This window comes from Thermobia domestica, chromosome 9, assembly GCF_964235325.1.
Source record: "Thermobia domestica chromosome 9, izTheDome1.hap1.1, whole genome shotgun sequence".
NCBI lineage: Eukaryota > Metazoa > Arthropoda > Insecta > Zygentoma > Lepismatidae > Thermobia > Thermobia domestica.
The window spans coordinates 53,452,004-53,479,963 of NC_137462.1; the positions used below are offsets into that span (position 1 = coordinate 53,452,004).

Sequence of the window (27,960 nt, forward strand, 5' to 3'; positions counted from 1 at the left end):
TCGTCTTGAATTGCATTTCTTACAATTTGGAGCACGCCGTATTCCAAAATATCCAGGTACTTCTGGCTATAAAATCGCCCCTCTATGCGGTGTAACTCGCGCACTGCATCCTCACATACACATCCAGTAAAAAACCATAACATATCAAATCATTGTATGCAAAGCATATACTGCGGATCATATAGCTCCCTTACAGGTCTATAAACGAGTCTTGGACCATCGTTTGATGAACTGAATATCTTCTCATCTGTAAATATTACTCTTCTCAAGTTACAGTTAATATTTGCCTCAGCAAATATTAGTCGGTGGATTTTATTGAGTCAGTCAACTCCTTACGTACAGCTCTATAGGCCCAAAGATCCTTTTTGATATGTCGTCGAGGAGTAGTTAAGGAACAAGAGAAAGAAGATGCCAACACTAACTGTCGGGAAGTCATGAAAGAGTTTTGACGGCTGACATTAATCAAGGCCTGATTTTGGACATCGATTGAGATCCTTTGAGGGCCGGTGCCGACTTTTCGAACCATGTTACCTCTTTCTCTATACTTTCTCAACCAAGTGTATGCTGTAGCACGGGGAGCACCGCGTTTTTCACCAGATTCGGTTACTCTCTCATTAGCATATTCAACCAGAGCAGTGAATTGCTCGCGAATCGTATGACAACAATGTTCCATGGTTTATGGGTGTCTTGCTAGTAAACTTAGCCAAAAGGTTGTTTTCTTACCAACTAGGTATTCGTGATGAAACGTCTGCTACCAGTTTTCCCTCAGGGCATAAAGGAGGGTTTACGAACTCGGGAGATAATTGGGACCAAATACCTCAAGGTTTTAGTTAAAAACATTTATTTGATTGCTATCTTATCATAGATTCACGAAACAACAAAGCAGATGTTTACAATTATTATGTCATAACCTACTTCTGACAGCATAAATATTAATTGTTATTTATTATCGAATATTATTATCAGTGGGTCTCGTCTGTGCTGGAAGGGGAAAAAAACTTCAACTCGATCGATCAATTTGTTTACGTTTGAAATAATCACCGTGATGGTTTATTATTATTTGTATTAAACAGAAACATACAGAAGCTTTAAGAATGTAAAATGAACAGCATATTTCGGTTAGAAATACGATCAAGCTCTGAACATTACAGGTATGCAAAACTATGGCAAAAGATAGAATATAAATTAAAATGGCTGGCCTCGGGCAAACATAATACAGCTTGTTACAGAGGCGAGGTTTAACAGTTCACTTAAATTCTCAAATAGGTAGTTTAAATTACTATCTGTCTACTGTTGTGATACGATGTATGTATTCGACTTAGTTTATTCTGTTTGGATGGTTGCAGTATAGTGTAATTTTTCAGTACTGATTCTATATAAGATGTAGACCTACAATTTTAGGCAGAACCCGAATCACCGTAATAAGTTCGAATTTCAAAATTGTCCTGCGGGAATTGAACCCGGAAATTTGTACACCAAGGAAGAGCGCTCAAGTCACTATAAAATAGGAAGCAGAGGTGGAGTGGGTCATGGAGTATGGAAGTTTCGCAGCTCTAAAGTCATCAGGGAAGGTAATTTCTCTTACGTACTTAACACACGCATATTATATATATTATTTCTCTAAATGCAACTTAGGAACCCTTGTGGCTCAGTGACAGATCGATCACTTCTGTGCGTAGGTGACTTTTCTCGGCGTTCTTCCGATTCCACCCACTGTCTTCACTCCACAACTGCATTTACTATCGTCATCGCCATTTCCTTTACACAATAATCATAAGCGTAGGGCAGAAAACTGAACGATTTCAATACAAATCCGACTTTAGGTATTTTGTTGATACTTTCCTTAAAACCTTAGGGTACATGGGAAAGGAGCAGGAACTCAACGCAATTCACCTACGTCAAGTGTGGTTGTTGCCAGATATAATTTTGATTAAAAAATAGAATGTATAGACCGTCTGGATTAAAATTCTGTTGAATTTTGATTTCATTACAGTTGTCTAGTGCAGAGTTCCTCAAAGTGTGTTCCGCGGAACCCAGGGGTTCCGCAAAGAGTTCCTAGGTGTTCCGTATAAACCAACCTAGAAGAAGCGAATAGGCAAGTCTCAATCTCATCTAAAAGTTGGTTTGAATTTTGGGTCCTTCGGAATTTGTTTTTTTGAAGTTTGAACCAGAATAATTAAAAAAATATTTTTGAAAAAAACTGAAAATGACAAAAGCCCCTTCCGACACTTCTTTCGAACAGTAACGAAAAAGGTTTCGAAATTAAAAAAAAAAAAAAATCCTCGGAGGACTTTTCCTCCTTTTTTCGAGTGAAAATTTCAATTCTTTGGACATTTTTCGATGTACAAACCAATATCAAGAAAGCGAATATAAAAACGGAAGTCTCTATCTCACGTAGAAGCAGGTTAGAATTTAGATGAGTTACTTAGTATTATTGTCAAAAGATCTAGATTTCTACCTAAGTAGGAAATAATTATTTTCGATTCAAGTTCAGAATAGGTTTCGAAACCTCACAAAATATATTTATTTTTACAGAAGAATATCCAGGCATTCGGTTAACAACGGTGACCAACGCGAAGGTTATAATCACTGATTGCAATTATCCTGTTTCCTCACTTTCGTTTCTCAAATCATTTGACAATCGTCCACGATTGTACGTGCGCCCTAAAGTCAGTTCTAAAACTAGCAAAAACGCGCTGTGGAGAGAGATGTTTTAATGATGTCCTCTACAAGCAGGACAATTCTATGTTGGTGTAAACTTGGCACCAATATACAAATGTTTCTCTTCTTTCTTCTTAATGGGAATAAATATCTGCAGATTTGTGACGTTCAGTTTTACTTGAAATTAAGCTTAAATTTCATTGCATTCAGTTCTGTATTTAATCTCAATCAAGGTGGATCGGTGGCACAAAACAGGGCCATTAACGGTATCAGTTAATTGTAAAAAGCTTCAACGTCTCCAAATGTGGCTGAAGCAAAAAATGTGCCCGATAAGAGAAAATGAGGATTCAAGATCATAATGTACAACGGAATCATTCGCCGTTCCAAAATATGGAGTATCCAGCAACCAGGGTTGGCAAAAACCATGGTTTTTATTTAAAAAATTAAAAAAACAGGTTTTTTTGGTTTAAACCCGGTTTTTTGGTTTAAACCAGGTTTTTTTTTTTTTTGGTTTAAATAATTTACTCTATGTACTTATATTAGATATGGACAGAAATTAGTTTGTTTCGCCTTGGTGTTATTATGCAACAACAAGACTATGCTGGAAGGAGTCACATAAGCTTAAAGCGTAATCCAAATCGCTTCTCGGCTTCATCCAAGAAAAATTGTCAATTTCGACACGAAACCGGGACTGATTGGTCACAAATGCGATTGCCGACTCACTCACGAAGGACTCCTGATAAAAATACGTTGTACTGATCTTTACATAGGCCTAGTTGTTAATATAATTGCCAAGAGTCATTTCAGAAGGACAAAAAGATAAATAGTTACACAAGTAAAGACATTATACAATTATATATGAGTGAGTGAGTTTGAGTTTAACGTCCCGTTGAGCAGCGAGGCTATATGAGACGTGGACCTACTGATTAACGTGGAATCCGAACCACATGAGCTCCCGCCGGGAATCGAACCCGGGTCTCCCACGCCAAAGGCGCGTACGCTAACCGCTTAGCCACGAAGGAGCTCAGAATTATATATAAATCGGGAAACTCCCGCCTTAGCCATTGGGAAAATCCTGAAAAATGAAATGAAATCTTTGAGTTTTACGTCCCACGGTTATGCCGGTTAGGCTAAAGGAGACGGTGATGATGAGTAATGAATGAAATGGTGGAATGAAGAATGTGGGAGGAAACGGGAGAACCCCGAGAAAACCCACGCACACGGTGTTTGTCCACCACAAAGTTCACTTGGCGGGAGCAGGGTTTGAACCCGAGACCCCTAGCACCAGAGGTGATCGCTCTACCACTGAGCCACCGCGGCCCCTGGGAAAATCCTGTTATTACTTTAAATGTATTTTATTTGTATATAAAATTTTAAGGTCAACGTATCATAATCACTACGCTAAATCTGAGGTATTAAATTACAAATTTGGTATGTATATATATCATTCAATAAAATTAAAACAAAGTCAAATCTAAGCTGATGAAAGCTGCGTAGGCAGTTGATAAATTTTGTCAATTTCTATCAATATATTTAAGCAACGTTGGCTTCTTTATAAAACAACAGGCATTCAGGCAGTAGAAATATATAATTTGGTTTCGTTTCGTATGTTTAGGTTTAACATCCTTATGAAATACCAAGGTTATCACGGAGAAGACTTTCGTTTAAAGGGACACCTCGAATCGCTACTTGGTTTACACTTGAAAAATGGGTTGTGGTTCGACCGAGAATTGAACACGGGGCCCCTTGATTAAAAGGTGAAAAGTACATAAACGTAATGCAGATGGTTTCATATGTGGAGACGTCACCATAAAATTCACACGATTTAAAGCATTTTTCGTTCTTTTTTTGTTTGGTTTAAACCACCTTGCTTTAAACCAGCCAACCCTGCCAGCAACCAAAAAGATAAATGAAAGTAAAAAACGTAAATATGTTTTTTTTTTTTTTACCATTGACTTTATGTATACTCAAGCTGTCCTTAGTGTGTAATATGTAGTAGAGTTTTACTTTTACATAAAGAGTTGAACCATCGGTTCAAGTCATCTCCCTTTGTACTACAAATAGATGAGTCAATCTATGTAGCAGGTCTGGCTGTTCTGCTTGTGTTTGTACTATACCATTATGAAGAAACTGTGGAAAAAGATATGCTATTATGTAAACCTCTCCTATCTAATGCATCTGGGTCAGAATTTTTTAGAATTATTAATGAGTATTTAGAGGAAAATCAGATACCATGGAACAACTAATGGTGCGGAGGCAATGATAGGAGAAACAGCTGGAGCTGTTACGCGCTTAAAGGAAGTGGCGAAAAATTGCAAAATTAGTCATTGTATATTGCACGGTCAGGTACTACAGTCCCTCAAAAACATCCTTATGAAGCTATCACTATCATAAACTTTATGAAGTCAACAACACTAAATGAAAGGCTCTTCAAAATTATTTATGACGACATGGGAAGCCTTCATCAATCCCTTCGAACTAAGAGATAAGGTAAGAGTTTTCTTCATCGATCACCACTTCGAGCTGGAAGAACATTTTAGTGATCAGCAGTGGCTGTTTAGACTTGCTGATCTAGCTGACATATTCGTGAAAATGAGGTCAATCTGTCCCTTCAAGGAAAGAACACAAATGTATTTACAGCAGGACAAAATCACAGCTTTTAAGCTCTGGAGCAGAAGTAACACTCAGTGTACATATGACATGTTTCCTGTATTGAAAGATATCCTTGGGGAGAACGAAGGAAATCTGGGAGAATTCGATGACAAAAAGTGCATTGAGAATTTGTAGCATACTGTAAATCAGTATTTTCCAGCAAAAGAAAGTGAATATCATCAACATCAGTGGTTGAAAAGTCCATATGAAATCCAAGGAAAGCTTTCTCGCCTCACCGATGACAGATACGAGAAGCTAATAGACTTGAATAGACGACGTCCGATTCATCCCTTCAAGAAGCTAATATTGATAGACTACTGGTGCCAGTTGAGAAAAGAATACTCGTGGTTATCGAAGACAATTATTGAGGTGCTACTTCCTTTTGTAAACACCTATTTATGCGAAACTGGATTTTCTATGTATGCGTCCACTCAAAGCAAATACCGAAACAGACTGAATGTGGAGTCAGATATGAAACTGCATCTTTTCGCCATAAAACCTGATATTAAAGAACTCTGCAGGAGCAACAAACAAGCGTACTCCTCCCACTGAAGTCTCAACACATGTGATATGTTTTGTATGTAAAATTATTCTCATGTCACATTTCAGAAATTAGGTTTTCATAAACACTTCAAAATATTAAATTACTGTAAATACGATCATTTTTACACTTTTATATGCACATGAGCTCATGTGCATTTAAAAGTGTAAAAGTTATCATATTTATAGTAATTTAATAGTAGTAGATTCTCGTGTGCATATAAAACAGTTTAAAAGTGATCATATTTGCAGTAATTTAAATTTATTACATTTGAAAATAGTAGTGTGATGCTACCTTATATAATATTTGGTCTAGGAATTAATTCGTCCGGGTGGACAAGAGATGGCGCAACGAACGGAGCGTCCCACAGTTCCGTGTATCCACACATGTGTTGCAAACCCCTGTCATCGCGTATCGTTCGTAGTATAGGGCAGTGGATTAAAGCGTCAACAACACCAGTTTGTAGTTAAGTGAACATGGCGCACTTTGTGCCTGATAAAGTGTTTTTGCGGGGTGTCCTGCTGCATTACTTTAACATGCAGAAAAGTGCGACTGAAAGTCATCGTATTTTGGTGGAAGTGTATGGTGACCATGCTCTAGCTGAGCGAACGTGTCAGAAGTGGTTTGCACGGTTTAGAAGTGGTGATTTCGGCTTGGCAGACCAAGAGCGAGCTGGACAGCCAAAAAAATTTCAAGACGAAGAATTGACAGCATTGCTCGAGCAGGATTCGTGTCAAACGCAGGAACAACTTGCAGCAGCATTAGGCGTTGATCAAACAACAGTCTCCAAACGCTTGAAAGCCATGGGAATGATTCAAAAGATGTCACATTGGGTTCCACATGAATTGAAAGACAGAGACGTTGAAAGACGAAAAACCATTTGCGAATTGCTGCTTCAACGACAGAGCAGAAAGGGGTTTCTGCATCGAATTATTACGGGTGATGAGAAGTGGATCCATTACGAGAACCCTAAACGAAAAAAGGCCTGGGTGAAACCAGGTGAACCAGGTCCATCACAACCAAAACGAGATATTCACTGTGCAAAGGTTATGCTGTGCATATGGTGGGATATGAAAGGTGTGGTGTACTATGAGCTGCTGCAACCGGGTGAAACTATGAATGGAGAACGTTATCGACGACAATTAATGCGTTTGAAGCAAGCTCTGGCCAGAACACGACCAGAATGGGAGAACAGACATGATAAACTTATTGTTCAACATGATAACGCTCGCCCACATGTCGCAAAACCGGTCAAAACCTATTTAGAAAATGTCGGATGGGAAGTTTTACCTCACCCGCCGTATTCACCAGACGTTGCTCCTTCGGACTACTACTTGTTCGATTGCATGAACAACGATTTGATTGGACAGCGGTTTACTTCTTCAGAAGATATCGAAACATGGGTCTCTGACTGGATCGCTTCCAAGGATGAGGACTTCTTTCGCCACGGAATCCGTACATTGCCTGACAGATGGGCGAAAGTGGTGGCTAGCGATGGACAATATTTTTCTTAAGGTATTTATGTATTTTGTGTTTGTACTACAGCTTCAATGTGTGCGTACCAACCGCACGAATTAATTCCTAGACCAAATAATACCAAATCTAAAAGTGATTTTCTGTTCAATGATAGTGCATAATAAATAGCATCACTATTATAAATTGGTGAACAATTTAATACTATTTTCGTGGGTTCGGCCATTTTATTTTGGACGTGAAAAGGTTCCATGAATGAAAAAGTTTGAGAAACTCTGGTCTAGTGCAATGTATAGTAGCTTAAAAAGCCCGTACAACCATCCTGAAGGATCTGGAGATTAAGTCTCATAACTTTTAATATTGTCCTATATCCCAATCTTTTACTACTGAGTTAGGTAAGTGTGAAGTATTGTAATACTGGTTGGTTTGGGAATAGTGCTTTTTGTAGTGTTGACTTACACTATTACACTATTTATTAGTTTTACTTCAAAAGTAACTTGTTTAAACCGGACCTTTGAGAAAAAAAAAATGGTTAGTATACACAAGGCTATTGAAAATGTCGCGAAACTCCGAGTTTGCATTTAGAGCAAAGATAATTGATATGGTTGCTTCATTTGCTATTTAATGATTTCAGAATTAAGTCAAAACATTAGGTAACTGGCAGAGTACGAATTCTGTAACCTGAATTTTCTCCTTTAATTTCTGATTGACTTTTATTGTAAATTCACTCTCCCTGGCGAAGGTAACTGACAATTTGAATAAAGGTTGAGTTTTTCATTAAAAGTGTGAACACCTCCGAATTTAGTTACGATTAGATTGGCAAAAGTTTGTTGAAACGCAATGTGAGTTTAAAATGATTCCTGTTCTAACTGTTCAGAACTAAATTTGCATAGTATTAAATATTTTAAATTAAACCTATTTAGATTTCTTTTCGGTAAAATAAATATAACCCTACCACCCCTTGCATTCAATTTAGATTAAAGACTGAGTGAATGATGCTTAGTGTAAATTATTTTTCTTATTTATCAACTTCTTTATTTCAGGATGTATTGTCTGATGTATTGTGTCTTAGTTACTCGGGGTCAAATTTAGCTTCCTTTCTAAAACTATTGTGCCTAACAGATAAAGGTAACATTCTGCCAGAGATGAAGATTGTGGCATCATGTAATGATATCTTTAAAAATCTATAAATAAACCCTCTACAAGTCTCCATTCAAATTGTTTCTTCCTCAAATATGCTAAAATACACAACAAATTTAAACTAGTATCAAAAATTAAATAAGTTTTATTTTACAACTTTTTCCGTTACATCGTCATACCTTATTAGTATTACAAAAGCATTCCAATGACTCGAAAATAAATAGATTATATTCAAGGTGTAGAAAAATTATGACACGACGTCATATGGCTTCGCAAATTCCACTTTTGAGCAAATCTCTTTCCACATATATCGCACTCAAGTTTACGCACCCCTGCGTGCAGATTCAAATGTGTTTGCAGATTGTTCTTACGTGCAAATTTTCGACCACAGATGTCACATATATATGGCTGTTCTCCTGTGTGAGTTGACATATGAAGTTTAAGAGCAAGGGGACTTGAGAGTTTTGAACCACAAACTTCACATTGTGTTGATTCTTTGTGGATGCTCATGTGGCCTGGTAAGCGATGTTTTTTCACCATCTTTCCACATACGTTACAAGAACAGAATGTGTTGTTATGAGTTCTTTTATGGTCCGTCAAGCTTTTATAATTACTAAACGTTCTATTACATAAAGGGCAAGAATACTTTTGATCTGAGCTATGCGTTTCCATATGAAACTTCAAATGTCCCTTACTAACTTGTTTGTCACACATATCACAGCTCACTGTATTCTTCTCTTTGTTATGAACATCCCGAATATGAGTGAATAGTCCACGTTTTGTTAACAACATTTTGTCACAAAATTCACATCTAAAGTCTTTAGTACGTGAAGTTGAATGTATTACTACATGTCTCCGTAAAAAAGCGAATACATTGTGAGTTCTTGGACAATCTTGACATTTATATCGACCGATTTTATGCTTTTTCCACATATGATCCCACCGAGCTCTCTTGTTCCCAACGTACTTCTCTCCACATACAGTACAAACTTTGTTTTCGTAAACCATCTCACTTCGATTTTTGATTCTGAAAAATAATCAAAACACAACAACAATAATAGTAAATCAGTATAACTTAAATCATATTTTAACAACACTGAAATTAGAATAAATGGATGTAACACTATCCATTTTATATACTAGTTCATTAACCTATTCGTGCTCAGAACTTTTTTCGGGAAAGTTGTATTTTTTGTGTGTCAATTATGTATACTTTATTGAAGGTTATACTTTGTTGAAAAGCACTAGGTGCGAAAACGCACAACAGAGCACATACATCATACAAAATTTACGTTAGAGAAGCAATACAATACAGAAGAAGGTTAGTAATATAAGCAATACTTATTGAGGAAAAATCAGGCACAATATATGAGAGTTCTTACAATAATCAAGTGAGTAATTTCCATGGTGTTTCCAAGTGCCATTCGATATTTTGTTATTTCCCAACATCAACTTTTTAAAGCACTTGTCATGTAAGAACATACTGCATTTAGAACACTATCTGTTGTATGGGAATAACACTCTGCATAGAGTCTTCTCTTTTCCTGGAGTACAATTATGTGTCCTCTGCATAGTCTCTGATATCCGTTTTTGGACAGGAGTCACTGTTGTACCTGGTTTTGCTCTTGCTTTTGGCCATATTTCTGAAGATAATTCAAGTTGATAGCTCTTTGGAACCCAAGAAGATCAAGTTCAGTGCCCTGTATTGCTGAAACTGGACGCCTATGCAAGTGCCATGCATTTTGCACTGCCATATCAATACCCCAGATAAATAACGGCCACCACCACTTTTTAGAACGAACTTGACATCTATATTTACTCACGTTTCGGTCCATATACCTGTTGTACTTTTCAACCAGATATGGCAGTTTGATGGAAATTTTCTTTTTCTTCGAAGCTGAATACCTAGAAGCATTTGCTAATGGTTCAACACCGTCACAGTTCGAAGCTAATGTAACAACTGCATTATCGTTCCATCAGCACACAACCACAGAATTGTTTGAGCACCACATATCGTAACTACCCCTTCTCTCTTTTTGTATAGACGCAGCTTGTTTTATTGGGCAGCTCTCAATTCGGTTTTGCCTGATGGTACCAGTTAAACCTACTCCCATCTCAGTAAACTTGTCCATGATTTTCAAGCAGATGAAATAGTTGTAAGCAAAAATCGGATGAGGGAGAATTTTATTTTCAACGCTTGGAAAAGCTTCTGAAAATTTCATGAGCACTCCGCCACCAAGTTTAAACTGTCCTTTATGTGTGTTTGTATGTCCTTAGCCTCTTGGTATACTTTAAGATCAACTAAATAGCCCAATGGAAAATTTAAGCACCAAACTTTATAACCGAATCGTAGAGGTTTACCTCGAATAAATTGTTTCAAATTGTGCCTTCCAAAGTAAGGGATCATATCTTCATTGATTGATATTATTGTTTCCCAAATGGAATTTTCGATACAATTGTAGCGAAGCATATCTATATGCAGTCTTACTTTGGATAATTTATCGTTTTCGTGTAAATTTGTTATTGTTCATGTGTAGATACCTCATTATATTTTCAAATCTATTTCTGTAAATTGCACTTGAAACTGCCTCGTTTTGAGTGTCTGGACTTTCCTCCCAAAACATGCCTTTCCTAGGAAGCGGCACGTAACCACTTTGTAAACATACAGCTAACATTACTTTCTGATCTTCCACAGAAAGATAAAAGTTACTTCTGCCTTTTTGTAAAGTGTAGGTAGATTCCACATTCTCAACCTTTTGACGTAATTCCGTTCGCTGCGGCAAATCTTTCTGCAACCATTTCCTACAAGTTGTCTTCATCTTGGTGTTAGGACTTTGTTTCTTAGAATTACTTGTGTTTCCAGTGTTAGAAACATCTGTAACACTTTCACTTCCATCACAAACACTGTCACCATTCCCAATTACCTTGTCTTCCAAACCAGAAGTCAAAACGAGTTCCACTTCAGCTATAAGCTCTCTTCCAATATAGTCAAAATTTCGTTGACGGTAAATTCCCTGAAAATAAGCATAATGAACTTCCTTAATAACAAATTAGGTAAAGTGCATCTAATTTATCAATATGCAGTGACACAAGTTAAAATTGTTGCTTCTTCAATACAAGATTTCCTGTTCCACACCATGCCTATCGTAACTATATATTAGAAAATCCTATCGAAAGTAACAATCGGAATACCCGGTCCATAAGGTTAGAATAGTTTCTAACATCCCTAACCTTAGCTGTGCTAATTTTGGAGGATATAAAATCATATACCAAGAATACAAAGTGATGACTGAAACAATAGTGCGTCACGAAAGCTGTTTACATCTTCAATCTAACATCTATACCGAGTTGATCTTTGTATTACTTGGTCTTGAATGGTACCGGTACTGCTGGTGTATGGGACACCGGATAGCTTGACTCCCACACTAAGATATGTTTACTCCTAAACCATAATATGTTTCAAAAACAATTCAATCAAATACAACACGAACTATAAACTTCAAGAAAGAAAATAACTTTCATTCTAAAAATTTGACTTCGTACGTGCCCGATGGTGCGAAAACGCAACACCCATAATTACGGGGCGAAAACACCAAGCAAATATTTCTCAATAGGCAATATATTTTTTGTGAAACTAATATAAACATTTTTATTTCTATTAACAGGAAATTTAACGTAGCATTGCAGAATATATTAATTATACTAACCTTTTGCTCGACGAATCTGTTGCCATTTTTGCCAGTTTTCTCTTCTTGTTCCAAACGCTACAGTCAGATGGCTCTCACAACCACAAAGAGTTAATGGTACCAGAACCAAAATAAATAAGTTACTTTTTGGTTTGTCTTCAAACACCAAAGTACACAATATATGCATTTCCGTAAACATAAGCGAAATTATTAGCGAAAGTTATGAACAATATGAAGTGGTGCAAAAACGCAACACCGAGCACAAATGAGTTAATGTTTTTTTTTGTTCCGTAACTGAATACTTCTACACTTTCCAGTGTTTTATGACAAATTTCACCAAATATCATTTAGATTTTTTTAAAAATTAGATGTAGAGAATAACAGTCAATATGTCGAATCGCAATTTTCGTTGCACAAAGTTGCATCAAATTATACAGAAACATATCACAATAATATAAAAATGTATACTAAATGACAAACCAAACAATATAAAACTTAAATTAGATATACAAGTCATACAAAAAAAGAGAGAAAAATACATCCTTAATCTGCCAGAAAGCATGTATAGAATTGCTTCTGAACTAAATCCAAGAAATGTATCAACAATAGCCAAATCATTGTCAGCTGATAAACATCTATAGATAGGGATAACTTCTAGACAGGCAGTAGCTAAAAATCTTCTCAAATGCCTTGTATAATGATAAGTACGTATAAAATTATCATAGATAACAAATTCAGTTTGCCATGTAAGAAAGAATGCATAAAAATGATACTAATGTTTTATTACAATTTAATGGTAACAGACTGATTTCAGATCAATGCAAAACATCGTTAATTTTATTTTGAGTTACAAATCGGACATCCAAACTCTTACAAGATTTATAAATTTTTAGATCATCAACATACATTAAAGGAAGTACAAAGGAAGTAAAGCAATTTTGAAAAAGGAAGCACAAGGGTATAGAAAGCTATATATTAGGGTACTTCTTAACTCCCCAGCTTATCACATCACAGTGAAATAGATAAAAAAAAAAGTGAAATGTAGGTTTTTACAAGGATTTTGCTTAAATATTCTATAAATATTCATACATCTGTATATATATATACAGCTACTGTTGTACAAGGCCGTTTTTTTTTTTTCAAAACCTGAGCTAAGAAAATTTTTCTATTATCATTTCCTTTCATATTATGCTTGAATGAAGGTAAAAATCGCAATTTCAAAGAATTTACATACTTTCGATCAAAATTTGTTGAACAGTGCTGTCCCAAATATTCACTGCGAAATCTACTGCGTAACTGTTCCCTGAGTTTATGACAAAATCTCAACCGTTTATGACAATATCTCAACGGATTTCAAGTTGTCGAGATCCGGTACTCCTACTTCTCTAACTAGCTGCAGAAACATAGATGGAGTTAAAGCTAGTAAATCCGAAGTATCATCAGAAACATAAGTTAACGGTCGACCATTCATGACAGCTTCACAGTCACTAATGAATTCTTCATAATTTAGCGAAGCCTTCCCAAGTATTCTCCTTAACAGTCCTTTCATTAATCGAACTAAACGCTCCCACCATCCACCCCACCAAGCAGCACTGGGTGGATTGAATTTCCACTTGATGCGTTTCTCAGTTGCAAAAGACGTTATACATTCCCAATCCAGTCTGCTCAATAAATTTTCTGTGCCAACAAAATTCGTGCCATTGTCACTGTAAATGACCGAAGGACGGCCTCGACGCACTATAAATCTTCAAAGGGCTTGAAGAAAGTCACTACTCGATAATCCGGAAACAAGCTCCAAATGCACTGCTCTATATGCTGCACAGGTAAATATACAAATCCAAGCTTTTCCTCCATCTCGTAGTCTAACTGGTCCACTCCCGTTACTTCAAACACTGCTGCATCTCTGATTCTATCTACAGGGATTGGTTCCAACTTCTTGGCAGTATATCGTTTACATATGACACATTGCTTTATTATAGATCGAACGGTTTTTCTTCCTTTGAGTATCCAAAACTGTTCCCTAAGAAGACTCAACAAACCTTGAACACCAACATGACAAGCTTCCACATGTTTATCGTAAACTAACCTTTTTACTACTGGATGTGTGCTTGGCAACACAACTGGATAACGAAAGGTTTCAACATCTGAAAGTTCTGTAATTTTGGTTTTTATTCTGATTATTTTGTCATTGTCTTCGAACGGACACAAAGATTTCAAATGCTTGTCGCCAACACCCTCAAAGGAATCTGTTTGGATAACTCTAATAACACTCTTCTCTGCTGATATCAATTCTTCAACAGACAATTCGTTGCTTCTTCTTTGCTTAGAACGACAATTATGAATAAATCTTTTCATCCAACCTATTATGCGAACTAATTGTTCGTACTTCGGAGGATACCGATAATACCAGTCACTGTCCTTTCCAACATTAAGCATAGCTGATGAGACCGTCTTTTTCTTTTCCTGTGTAATAATTTCTTCTTTGTACTCACACTTCTCTTCTGGCCATTCCTCCTTGGGTCGTCGCAGCTACGAAGGACCCTCCCACCATTTTGACTCAAGCAGTTGTTCTGAAGTACATCCTCTCGATTCATGTTTCCAGGTACGTAATGCCAAGTTTCTTTTTCACTTAATTTTCTGATTTCTTGCACTCGATTCCAAACAAAAGTATTCCATTGCTCATCTCGTTTAATCCATGCAAGAACTGTTGCAGAATCTGTCCAATAATAAATCTGTATACCTTCAAGATTCAAGGCCTCAATCACAGAAGTAGCTAGTCTCCCACCAATAGTAGCTGCCAATAATTCTAATCTTACTATGGTTGATTTCTTTATAGGAGCAACTCTTGCCTTGGCTTGTACTAACTGCACATTAATGTGTTATCTGGTAACAGTTCTAAGAAAAACTGCCGTAGCATAGGCTCCTTCACTTGCATCACAGAACACATGTAGGCTACAATTTTCTGAATCTCCTTGTATACATCTAGGAAATGAAAGTTCTTTCAACAAAGGCAATTCACCTACCCACTGTAAAAATTTCTTCCTTACTGCCCCTGGTACTTCGTCCCAACTTAAATCCAATCGCCAAATTTCTTGCAAAAGGATCTTTGGATACAACGTCACTGGAGAAGTAATCCCTATGGGGTCAAATATCCGGTTTGCAAACGAAAAAATAACCCTCTTAGTAAGAACTTCTGGTATTAACCCGTCGCAGCATTCTGGTCTTATTGCCAAAGTGTCAGATTTCGTTTCCCACTGTAGACCCAAAACCGGTACTCCGTTGTCTTGCTCCATCTCTCCAAGAGAAGTGTACTCCCACCCTCTCAGCTCAAATCCAGCTTTCGCCTACTTGGGTGTTTTCATTAATGAAGTGATGAAGCTCCTCTTCATTCCTTACGCTGGTAACGTAATTGTCCACATAAAAGCACTTCGAAAGCTGAGCGATGACTTCTCTGGAATATTGGCTTTCTCCTTCTCTTTGTTTTTCCATTTATAACTTAAGATGATGTTCTATCACTGAACACAACACAAATAGACTACAGTTCACACCAAAAACTACACGCTATATCTTTTCGTTTCCCTCTTGGTCAACCTACAAAAATCTCAAAAAGTCACGCTCTCTTTTACAAACACTAATTTGTAAAAATGCTCTCTTGATATCGGATACAACTCCGATTCTATTTAACCTAAACTTTATCAAAATTGAGGGTATCATTTCCATCAAATTAATGCCCTTCTCTAAACACTGATTCAATGAAGGATAATTTTTCTCCCTGGCTGATGCGTCAAAGACGGGACGTATTTTCGTCGTACTGCTTTCCTTGACTACATAACGCTGAGATAAATAATGTCCTTTTCTATTCTTTTCTTCTGGTGGAACTTTTTCCATTACGCCACCATATATCCATTCATTCAACACTTGTTGATAGTCTTCGTAACGGTTTTCCTTCTTCAACTTACCAATAAATGTATTCAATCTTCTTTTGCACATTTCAATATTACTAGGAAGTGTAGGATGTCCTTCTATCCAAGGTATCATTACTTCGTACCTCTTCTCTTCATTAATAGCTACGGTCTTATTAATCTATTACTGCTTGCTGAGCTTCCAATTTTGTCTTCTTTTCCGCAGGATCTGTATTACCAAGAACATCTAACCGCCATAAATCCGCTATAGATTCTTCTTTACAAAACATGAACATAGTTGCCATAGATGAGCATTTAACATCACCACGTACTTTAACTTTGCCCATTAAAACCCAACCAAGCAATGTTTCCATAGCTACCAATTCGGACTTCAACACAATTCTTTTCCCAGTAAAAAGTTTTCCTGCAATGTCAGAACCAATGAAAATTTCTACCGCGCCAGGGTTCCTGTCGTAAATTTCTACACCAAATTTTTCTAACTTCTGTATCCAAGGACCTTCAACTACTGACGTCACATTGCTACATATTGTATCTTGGTTCAGTTCTTCAAAATTGCATGCATAATCTCCTTTCAGACTATACAACCTAACTTGATAACAACTATGTTCATAAGGTGCAGAACAAATACCTCCGAAGAGTGCATGCGTAACACTTTCTTTTTTGACAATTTCGTATCCCATTTCCAATGCGGTAGCTGTTCGAATGTACGATCGTTGGAACCGGTATCTAAAATTGCTGTCACCTCCCTTTCTGTCTCTTGACCCCTTAATTTTGCAACTAATGTTTGCAAAAACCTTTCGGTATACACGTTATTAGTTAATGTATTTTCAATAACCGGTTTCGTTACACTTTGTTTCACTGTACCGTCATTTTCCTTGTTACCTTTTGGTCCCTTGTGCATACTGTATGAATGTTGTCCCTTGCACTTGGCGCATTTTAATTTTATTCTACATCTACTGCTAATGTGCCCCGGTTTTAGACATTTGAAACAACAACCCTTTGCTTTTAACACCTTTGTTTTTTCCTCGAAAGACCAGTTACGTGTCTTCGAACACTCCTCGGTAACATGAAAATCACTGCAAAAAATACATTTCTCTGGGTCACCTTTACAATTAACTAACTCTGCCGCTGTTGGAATAGTTTCTGTGGGACTACTTCGATCCTTCCTTTTCTTTATCGCACTGGAAGTATCTTTCAAATCAAAGCCCGCAACTGCAAGTGCTACCCGCTCTTCACTTTCAACTTCTTTTCTCACAAACAACATTAAATTTTCCCATCTATTTTCCACTGTAGATTCTCCATAATTCGTAGTTCCCCTTTGCCATGCTCGCAAAAGTTCCTCAGGTAAACACGATTCCACTAGTGGGTACAGCATTGCTGCGCATTTGTCTATCGTCACTCCTAATGTACTTAATCCTCGTAATTGTGACTCAATTTTGTCGTACAAGGCACTGCGTTCTAATTGCTTATTACTGTTCAAATTGCTTAACACCAGTTTTAAAAGTTCCCTCACATACACTTCTACCAATGTATCTTCACGACCGAAACGTGACTTCAAACCTTCAATCACTTTCGGATAGTTTTCTTCACATAACGGGAAACTTTCAACGAATTGGCGTGCTCTTGAACAGGGTAGAGTGGCCTGAACTAAATACTGAAATTTGTCACTGTTTGCGATATTCGTGTCCGCATCGAAACGATTGAACTGACTCCAAAACGGTAACCAATTCTTCAAGTCACCATCAAACTTCTTCAATTCAATTACCGGTAACTTAATAGCCCGTTTCTTACCTTCTGTCAAAACACTGTCTGTATCACGAGTTGAATTTGATGCATGCTTATCGATCAACTCTTGAACTTTCGTACGGAGACCATAAAATGTCAGAACATACTTATCTTGTGCTTCTGTTTAATGAACCAAATCATCTTCTTGGAATTCTTCTTTTAATAACAATTCAATGTATTCATTGTGTGCTTCATCAACCGTCCTGTATTTATCCAATAATTCAAAGTTCACTTTAATTTCGTCAATGTTCACATTCGCGGCATTACAACACTGTTCCACATTTTTTGCGATTTTTGTAAATACAGCTCTCGCCACTGTTCTAACTCTTTTTGCCTTCTCCATTACTTAAGTTGTTTTTCAGTCGTGTCACGATCGCCAGATTTTACAATAAAACGTTAATGTTATATTATAGAAGGCAAAAAATACGATTTTTATTCTAACATTTGCACTTGCACTACAGCTGATAGAAAACGAGCGAAGGAACAAAAGAAAAACAAAAGAACAAACTCGGTACAAATGTTGCCATAACAAATCCAACAATATCAGAAACACACTTCTTGTAGCTAACAAGAAATTTTCTACGCGACAAGTAAGACACAAACCACATAATAAATCAAATAAAAAGGTCATATATTTCTAGTTTTTTAAAATCAAAATATCATGAGGTAATTTGTCAAAAGTTGGAGAAATCGAAATACGCTACATCAACTTGCCCATCACTCTAAACAACAGGGGAAATATCGGATATAAAACCAGCTATAACTGGTCGCAGTTCATAAAGATTGGACTGCTTTTCATAAAACCATGTTGATTTGTATAAATATTAGAATAAACATTCTACAAAATTCTGTAAACCACTTTGTCGAACACTTCAGGAATAATATTTCGAAAAAGAAGCTGGTCGATTATAAGCTAAATCCTTGCCATCTCTTTTGGGAACGTGGAGTAGAGCAACAGTCATCCAATAACCTTTATAAACAGAGTTAACCAAACTCCAATTAAACAGAGATGAAAATACCGAAGAAATAATATTACTAATTGCTTTCAATATAAATACAGAATCGTTATCAAGACCACCAGAAGAGTTTGTAGTAAGACCTTTTATTATCTCTATTATTTAATTGACAGTAACAACTGGATAAAGCAACTACTATCAGCCACTGTCTGAAGTCAATATACAGGAGGACGTTCTGATAAATATTGAAATAGTTCAACGCAGGAGTTTAAACTTTTAGGTGGATACATAAGTACCATTAACCATAATTCATTTCTCCTGTAAATCTTCAATTTTTACTTATGTTAGTTCTGCTCCCCCATAACTAAACACAACCATTTCTTACAAGTGGCGTAAAATTTCGTCTCAGATTTAAAGGTTAATTCAGCACAAATGTAATTGATATTACTACTTTGGAATTATGGAAGTTTTTTCAAACACGAGAAAAAAGTTACTTACACAAGAGAAACAAAGCCATCTCATGTTTCAGCATTTCTTTTTCTTTTTTTTTTTTTTTTTTCGGAATTTAAATTCTTAGGAGGCAGCCATATCAGGTAAAGTCTTCTACCGCGCTTGTTTTGTTACAAAGTGAGACCATAAAGTCCTTAGTTTGACAATACATTATAATAATTTGAAGTTCCTTGAACCTGAACAAAATCTTTGTGATAAATTCAGCTTGCTTTCCTCTCTTATTTTGGTATAAGGGATTTTTTTTGTAATTGTTGTCCTTGTGATTTCAAGTAATAACCTCTGGAAAGTTTTCATATTTGGATTTTTCGAATGTTTTTAAAAATATTTTTCTTTTAATCCTTGTGTGCAATTTCGCTAGGTAATTCATCTGATGTAAATATGGCATTTTTTTTAAAAAAAATATTATTATTTCTTCATATCTGCATGAACTTAATGAAAACAGTATTCAATTCCAATCACTTATACCCCCCCCCCTTTTTTTTTAACTGAATACGCTCCATACCCCAGATGTCTATAATTTCTTTCCAGCTTGTATGACCTGGCTTTGGTCACTTTTACTTGCAAAGATCATATGATCTATAGAACCTATTTCTTTTTTGACCAACAATTTGTATCTGATTTCTTGATTTGATGTAATTTGTTCAGTGTTAATGCTGTATTGAATAACTGTTGATATAAAATAACTTTGTATCTCGTCCATGAATGTAGTACAAGCATTTTGTTTTGGTGTGTGTGTGTGTTTATGTCTATACAGGTACTTAAGTTGTCCTAATAATGGATGCTAGCTCCTGTTCTAATTTCTAATTTCCAATTGTATATCTTCTTTAAATGATTTTCTGTAAGTCTTGTCTTAAAGTTTAAATGGCTTATTTTATTGAAGTAAGTTGACTATATCACATGCATTGTCGACAGATATATGAGTTTCATCGTGGAATTATATATTGGTGAGCGATTTAGAATGGAAAAATTGCATAACATTTTTCTAGTAGTATTCTATTTAATATTTTAATGTTTAATAAAATCTATGTAGTTTTTATATTCCACTTAGTTTCTATTCAAGCATTAAGTACACTGAGGGTCTCACTACACTATCAACACTGGCTGCCTGCTAAACACGTCTGATATTTACCTACATTTACAGTTTTGTCGAGCCTACACAAAAGAAAGAAATTTTTCGTAATCAGTTTCCACTTTTCCTATTATAAAACAAGGGAGTATTCGCTAAATCAAATATCTATATGGCATGTGTGCCCTATAAGCTGTCTAACATTATAGTCGCCCGTTGTTAAGGTGTAGTAAATGGGAAGGGGGGATTTATGCAATTGAAAATATATAATTTCTAAACGATTTTACCTAATTCCAATAAACCCTTAACTCTGTATGAGATTGTTCCGTATGAGATTTATGACGACAATCTTTATACCACGTGAAAGCTTCAACCTTTCACAATAACCTGAGACTTAAATAATCCTTCAACATTAATAAACCGCTGAACGATGCCGCTCCAAATACATGCATATTTCAAGAAAATACAATCCATTGCGCATATAAAAGTGAAAAAACGTCATAAGAAAGCTTTGCGGATAGGAAAGATTCTGATTATATGTTTGAATTCAGGAGGACGAACTGTATCAGGCTAAGAATTCACTTCTTTTGTTTAAAAAAAAAAATGTTGACCAGTGTTATCATTAACAGTAATAGAAACTAAGTTTTCTTCATTCGTATTTAAAAAAAATCTATCGACATTTCATTTTGTTGTCCAATACATGACTTTTGTAGTGTCCGGGGAAGAGAAGGATATACGTTTCAACTGCTTCACAACTCTGTCTGGCCTGACTAAATTATTTTCATCTACTTTAGCTGTAGTGGATCTTTACAGTTATTCCTGTGTTTGCATTTTCTTTAATTATGTACGATGTTTGCTAAATTCGATAACGAGTCGTCACAAATATTTGTTATTTGCAGGTCAGCACGTTTGATGTTTGTTACGAATTGGCACAAGTGATAGAATTTAATTGTATTTGTTCTTACTTTTCTTGCTCAATATGCTGATGATTGTACAATATCCAGATTCGTCAAGTAATTAACACAATTAATGATTAGGAATTATAAATCAAATAACTTGGTTAATACACTCTCAATATTTATACTTAGATACGTATTTGTACATTTCTTCAAAATATATTTGGGCGCATTAATTTTTCTAGGTCTCTCAAAATAGGAAGTTTGGCAACAGTACATTCGGATGGAGAGTCGAGAGTAGTGAAGCATTCCCAACATACCTCGCTATTTACTGTTTGAAATACTCATCTCCTATCTTATTCATTAATGCAATGTTACTTTCAGAATAAAATAATACCTTAGCAAATGCACAAAAAACTTCGTTGTATTTAAAGAAAAAAAAAAACACGCTTTTCGACCAAACAAAAACGTAAAACAGAAGGAGGGTTGTTAAGGAGTTCTTTCGTCATCTATACACTGAAATGTAATTTTACACTTGTTTCGATAGCCATACATGTTAAGTTCCTTATTTGTCCTGGGATTAAAAATTTTTGAACCTGATTTCAATGCCACTGAATGCGTATATTTATTTATTTATTTATTTATTAAATTTCCGCTACACTTGGCTTATAGTTTCTGATTTTATGGTTTGTTTTGCTCTTTTATTTTTTATCAGAAGTAGTTAGGGTTTAAAGTAAGTCGATAATTGATCATTGTATCTGATTATTTCCTAAAGAATATGAATAAACTGAGCACTATTTCTCTGTTTGTAAGGGTACATAGATTACTCTACAATGGGTTAAAGCATTTATATTCTTCCCAGTGTGCGAATTGACGGAGGATGATGGATTCACTCTACCAAAATTGTCTCCTTGAAACAGAAAAATTTCATCCTTGCAGGGATAATTTTCCCGCCTCTACAATTTTACGAATGCAGCTTGCAAAGGTACCATTTATTCACTAGTGTGAGCGTCCACTTTTACTTTGTAGACAAACTTGCTACACTCAGGAACAAATCTTGTTAAGGAGATTGGTTTATCAAATTCGTGACATATTTACTCCTCACTTTGTGTCGTCCGTACGCTCATCCGGGAGAGGAAAATATCTCATGGACTACTTGATGGATCACTACTAAATTTAATCAGGATGTAGAAGGTCAAAAGTTGGGAACCGAGTTTGCTTTTGAAGGCAATATTCATATCAGAAGTGATAGAGAAAAAGGAAGAAATCAAACCTGATGGTTTTTACGTTGGTCATTATAGAACAAAAGAGGGTAATAAATATCGAGAAGGGATTTTTCTGCAATAATGGATTAAGTGTCCCAATTATACATTTCATTCGTATCATTTTTCTTTAGTATAAATTTTTGCGGTACAACTTTCGGTTTCATCATTGATCTACACAGATCAAAAATAATAGGAGTAGCGAGGAGAACATATATATAATTGATTTATTGTTCTAAGAATATGTACCATCTTCCCTCTTAAACCTCTACTGAAAGTTTCAAATCTAGACCATTTTCAGGTTTAACGGTGATCGTCTAGAACAAAAACCACAAGAACAGCTAGAAGCTGTGTCCTGTGGCAGAAAACAACTAGTTCCGGTTGGTTTCAACGTTGACCTTTATCGAGTAAAAAAAAATAATAGATAGCAAGAAGTGTGATGTGGTGTATATACTATATGATATTTGCTTCATAATCCTTGCTTTTTGAGGTTAATGAAAATCAAGAATGATGAGTGAAAACAAACCCGAATTTTAAAAAAATCTCGATACCTTCGATTAAGGAATTTGATTTTAATGCAATCCGACCTACACATATGATTTCTGGAGCTTCGCAATTATCTAAACGGCTTAAAATTAAAATCAAGCAGTAATGAGGAAGAATTTTGCTCTCCCTCATCAATATATATATATATATATACAGGGTGTTTCCAAACAACACCTACAACGTTTGGGATGTGATTCCTGATACCAAAATAAGGCAAAAAAGTATAGACCAACTTGGGTAGACAAACGTTGCCTTTCGGAGTTATAGGCTGCCGAAAACATGAAGAAAATGAACTTCAAAGATCCATAGCTCTAATACTGGGACCTACTGTAGTCAGGTTAAGACTTTACTTAGCAACTAGTATGTGCCCTATTCAATAGCCAATTTCAGTCCTGTGGTATTTGAACACCAATTTTTGAAGAGATAGTTGGTGAGTACTATCTCTATAAAATTGTTGCATGACTCGAGAAAATTCTGAAACATGTATTTTTGGATAGTGAACGTATTAGTTCCTAAGTGAATTATTGACCCGACTACGGTACGTCCCATAGTTTTGGAGCTATGGACCTTTAAAGTTTTTTTTTTCCGGCAGCCTATAACTCCGAAAAGTATTTGCACACCCAGGTTTGTCTATACTTTTTGTCTTATCTTGGTGTCAAAAATCACCTCCCAAACGTCGGTGTTGTTTTGAAACACTCTCACTATATATATATATATATATATATATATATATATATATATATATATATATATATATATTCCTCTGTATTCAGTAACTAACAATTTCCTTTTCTTTTCTTTCTTTTAAATTGATGATGGATACATTTCTTCTTTTCTTTTCCATTTTTTTTTTTTTTTTACAACCAGGGAGTAAATTGAATGGAGAATTTTGCTTGCCTCTCAGGTGCCTTTAACGGGGACCCTACGGGTTACTTCTAACTTTCATTATATTAATATTTATCATGTAACGGATACTTATTTCTCTACACAATGACTTCTATTGAACGAAATACTGGAATATTATCTAGCTTTTATGCAAATGAAATCTACGTTGTTTGTTACCTCATTACGGAAAAACGCTAACAGCTTGAAATGAATTTCTGAACATAGCATTTATCTCGAGCCAGCTTTTTATCATGTCACTTTCATTAGGGGGAGAGGATAATTCTGAATTTATACCAAAAGTAGAGTTCTTCACGAGCGTATCATATTACGGAGTTGAAACTTGGAATATGAATTTCTTATTGAACGTAAGTGGATATGCGTACCGTTTTCTAAACTTTCTCTTATAACGGGAAAAGCAGGATAGATAGCAATTTCTTTTGTCTGTTTCAATATTATGGAGAAGCATTAAGTTGTTTAAATTAAGTTTACAAAATACCGATATTATGAGCTGGGAAATTATAGCTTCATTTTCTATTGAAATAAGTGTGCAAACGGAAAGAAAGAGATTCAAATATAGTTTCAAATATCTTAATAAACAACTTCTTCTTCTGTGATTAACAGGCATTACAGCTGTTCTATCTGTGTTGCTCTCTGTATAAGAGTATATATTATAGGCAAAGAGAGTTCTAGTTTTTTGAAAGCAGTTTGTGTGCTCTAAATTGCTGTGTTGCATATTTGTGATCTAATTTTCTTACAAACGTACAAACGTACTATTAGCTGTCAACTAAATACTTGTCCATATTTGTGTTCGGTGCAAAATCTTTGAAAATGAAGGTCATGCGGATGTGGAATGAAGGAAATTGAAATATAAATCTTGATATACAACTTTGTAATTAGAAATTTGTTGAAATGTTTTCGTTGCATTAGAAAAATATTCTGACAAAACATTCTTTCAGATGACTGATCATGTGCCAGTGAGAAATATATATTTATAGCTTCTTTGTTTTTGTGATAGACAAATGGACTTCTCACAAGTTTGTTTGTGGTTTTCATTATTTTGTGCACCCTATTTTTCTTGTATTTTCTTCATATTGTGTAGAGTTCACTAGGTTGCTTTTCTGTTTCCTTGATGTTATGAATTTTTATGGCAATATTTTTAGGTGAATAATTTTCTAATTTTTTGGATTCCCTCACTGCAAATATTTCATATTAAAAATTACAAATAAGTGAATGAAATGCTACTCGTTGTTGAACACAAAAAATTATCCTGCAAAGAATCGAACCTAGATCTACGGTTTTGAAGGCAAGAATGCTAACCGCTTATCCACGAGAAACAGTGAACATCTGCCAGTAAATATTGATCAGAAAAAAAAATGAAATCAAATCTTTAAGTTCAACGTCTCACGGTTATGCCGGTTAGGCTGAAGGAGACAGTGATAATGAGAAATAAGTGAAATGATGGAATGAAGAAAGTGGGAGGAAACGGAAGAACCCCCAGAAAACCCACGAACACGGTTATTGTTCAGAAGTATGCGGGAAGTCACAAGTCTCAGTTGAAGACAAGTGAAAGAATACAATGATTATATAGTTAGCTCTGAAAAGAGCTTTTTAGGTTTGACTAGGAAATTATTCAAGGCTTTATTCAAGATTAATATCTTGTGTAGTCCCTATTAGCTTCTATGACGGCTATTAATCTCCTTGGTAAAAGGTAAACTATGCTGGCAACATATCGATGTACCTGCGAAATTTCTTCCTAAGCATCCAGAACGCGCTGCCAAACATCTTCAGCTTTCCTTGGTGGATTATCAGGACAATTTTCTTGTAGTATTCTAGTAATTTCTACCCACAGATTTTACCATCGAATTCAAGTCAGATGCTCTTGGAATCCAGTCAACTAATTCAACATTGATTTTCTGATGATACCAGGCATAAACCAAATGGGAATCTTGATCTGATCTATGATCTTGTTGAGCTACAAAGTCTTGAACTGCATTTGTTACAATTGGGAGCAAGTCGTATTGCAAAATATCCAGGTTCTTGTGAATATCAAATCACCTCTCTATGCGGTGTAACTCACGCACTGCATTCTTGCATAACCACCTCGAGCAGAGAACAGTGATCGATGTACGTGAAGGATATACTGTGGATGATATAGTTTTCCTACAGGTCTATAAATGAATCTTGGACGATCATTCAATGAACCGAATATCTTCTCATCATCTCATCTTCGCAAATATTACTCTTTCCCTGTTACGATTATATTTGCCTCTGCAAATGCTAGTCGGTTGAATTTATGAGCGTCAACTCCTCCTCACGTACAGCTCATAGGCCTGAAGACCGGCATTTGAGGCGTCGTTGAGCAGTAGGAAAGAAACAAGGAAAACAAGATGCCAACACTAACTGTCGGTAAGTCATGAAAGAGTTTTGACGGGCTGACTTTAATGAAGGCCTGATTTTGGACCTGGGTTGTGATTTTTTGATTTTCGAACCACGTTACTGTTTCTGCATACTTTCTTAACCAAGTGTCGTACCAGCTTCAGTTACACTCTTATTAGCATAAGAGCAGTGACTTTACTTGCGACTTATTTGACAATGATGTTCCATGGTTTATGGGTATCTTGCTAGAAAATTTTGCCAAGAAGTTGTTTTCTTACCAACTAGGTATTCGTGATGAAACGTCAGCTACCAGTTTTCCCTCGGGGCATTAAGCAGGCTTTACGAACTCGGAGATGATTGGGATCTAATGCCTCAAGACTTTAGTTAAAGGCATTTATTTAATTACTATCTTATCATGGATTCACGAAACTACAAAGCAGATATTTACAATTTTTATGTTCTAATCTATTTTTTTGAAATCATAAGTATTATAATTGTTATTTATTATTGATTAGTATTATTAGTAGGTCTCGTCTCTGCTGGAAGGGAAAAAGCACCAACGTGATCGATCAATCTGTTCACGTTTGAAACCATTACCGTGATGGTTTATTATTATTAAGTAGAAACATCCAGATGCTTTAAGAATCTAAAATCAACAGCATATTTCACTCAGAAATACGATCAAGCTCTAAATATTATAGGTATATATATAGCAAAACTGAGGAAAAAGAGAGAATAAAATTAGGATGTTTGCCCTTGTGCAAACATAATGCAGCTTGTTGCCGGGACGAGATTTCATAGTTCACTTAAATTCTTCAAAGGCTAGTTTAAAATAACGATTTGTCTACTGTCGTGACACGATGTATGTATTCGATTTCGCTTATTTTGTTTGAATGGTTGGAGTTTAATGTAATTTTTCTGTACTGATGGTATATGAAATGCAGACATACTATTTTAGGTAGAACCCGAACCACCATAATATGTTCGAATTTCAAAATTGTCCTGCGGGAATTGAACCTGGAACTTTGTACATCAAAGATGAGTGCTCAAGTCACTATAAAAATAGAAAGGTGAAATGCAGTAGATAAGTTTCGCATCTCTAAAGTCATCAGTGAAGATGCTCTCTCACACGCACTCACATACACACGCATTATATATATCTAATTTCTCTAAATGCAACTTAGGAATCGTTGTGGCTCAGTGACAGATCGATCACTTCTGTGCGTGGGAATCAAGCTCTCGTCAAGTGGGCTTTATGGCGGTCAAACTTTGCGTGGGTGACTTTTCTCGGCGTTCTTCCGATTCCTGCAACTACCTTCATTCCACAACTGCATTCACCATCGTCATTGCCATCTCCTTTAGACAATAGGCATAAGCGTAGGACAGAAAACTGAACAATTTCATTACAAATACGACTTAAGGGATTTCGTTGTTATTTTTCTTATTTACCAATTTCTTTGGCCGATCTGTTAGGGTTTAGTAACTCGGGGAATCATTTAGTTTCCTTTTTAAAACTACTTTGATCAATAGATATCGGAAATATTCTGACAGCGACAAAGATTGTGACATCGTGTAATATTTTTAAAAATCTACAAATAAACC

At 35.8% G+C, this 27,960-nt stretch overlaps 1 protein-coding gene across 1 annotated transcript in view; it reads right to left on the minus strand.

Annotated features, from left to right (window-relative positions):
• Window positions 1-27,960, minus strand: part of LOC145694649 (uncharacterized) — a 142,944-nt gene that overhangs the window by 26,127 nt on the left and 88,857 nt on the right. The gene's annotated exons all lie outside the window — the stretch shown is intronic.